General features: G+C 37.2%; 1 protein-coding gene and 1 pseudogene across 2 annotated transcripts in view; both read left to right on the forward strand.

The window, feature by feature from the left end:
• LOC147817217 (NACHT, LRR and PYD domains-containing protein 12-like) overlaps nt 1-791 on the forward strand; it is a 103,706-nt pseudogene that overhangs the window by 88,561 nt on the left and 14,354 nt on the right. The window lies entirely within an intron of this gene.
• Nucleotides 1-791, forward strand: part of LOC111647385 (uncharacterized) — a 16,627-nt gene that overhangs the window by 14,202 nt on the left and 1,634 nt on the right. The window lies entirely within an intron of this gene.

Raw genomic sequence — 791 nt, forward strand, 5'->3', positions numbered from 1 at the left:
CACACGTTGCTGTGTTTAAAATACATATCCTGTTTTTTTCTGTGTTCTTTCATTGGTGCGGAGAAAGGTTTGTGATACAAGGTTCAGTCCAGAATGCAGAGCTTGGGAACTGTATGCGGTCTTCTACTACTCATCTTTTCTGTCCATGCAAATGTTCGGCCAGACTTTAAGGTTTGTGTGTTTCTCTACTTTCATAAACGTAAGCTAAATGATAAACCCTTTAAGTGGTTCACTTTGTCGTCTGTTTCTTCGTTATGCAGAAATGCATCAAGTACTTCTACAAAAAAACGGTGCCAGACCTGCAGACCTCCCAGCACCACGTCAACATCTGCCAGACTTTTGAAAACATGATGACTGCCGAAGATTTGATGAAGAAGCATCCTGTCGATTTAAAATCAGTAGGACAGAAACAGGCGGTGAATGATGACTACAATGGTCTGATAAAATCAGGATACAACCGTGGTCACCTCAATCCCAAACTACACCATGCAGGTAAGGAAGGCTGGACATTACTGTTTGTTTGTTTGTTTGTTTGTTTGTTTGTTTGTTTGTTTGTTTGTTTGTTTGTTTGTTTGTTTGTTTGTTTGGGTCAGCATGTTGCATATAACCGAAGAGTGGAGATCAGAAAAAATGACCAAAATATTCACATATATTCACGCATTTTCATATTTAACAATTATTCTGAATTAAAGCTCCATCTTTTCTTCTTCTGTGTTTTATTTGAAGTGTGGATCCATAAGAATATATATATATATGTGGTTTTAAGAACTAAAAACATCTCAGTGTAGTTT

Source organism: Seriola lalandi, unplaced genomic scaffold, assembly GCF_002814215.2.
Source record: "Seriola lalandi dorsalis isolate HSWRI2012SDOR001 ecotype SW California unplaced genomic scaffold, Sedor1 jcf7180002054987, whole genome shotgun sequence".
NCBI lineage: Eukaryota > Metazoa > Chordata > Actinopteri > Carangiformes > Carangidae > Seriola > Seriola lalandi.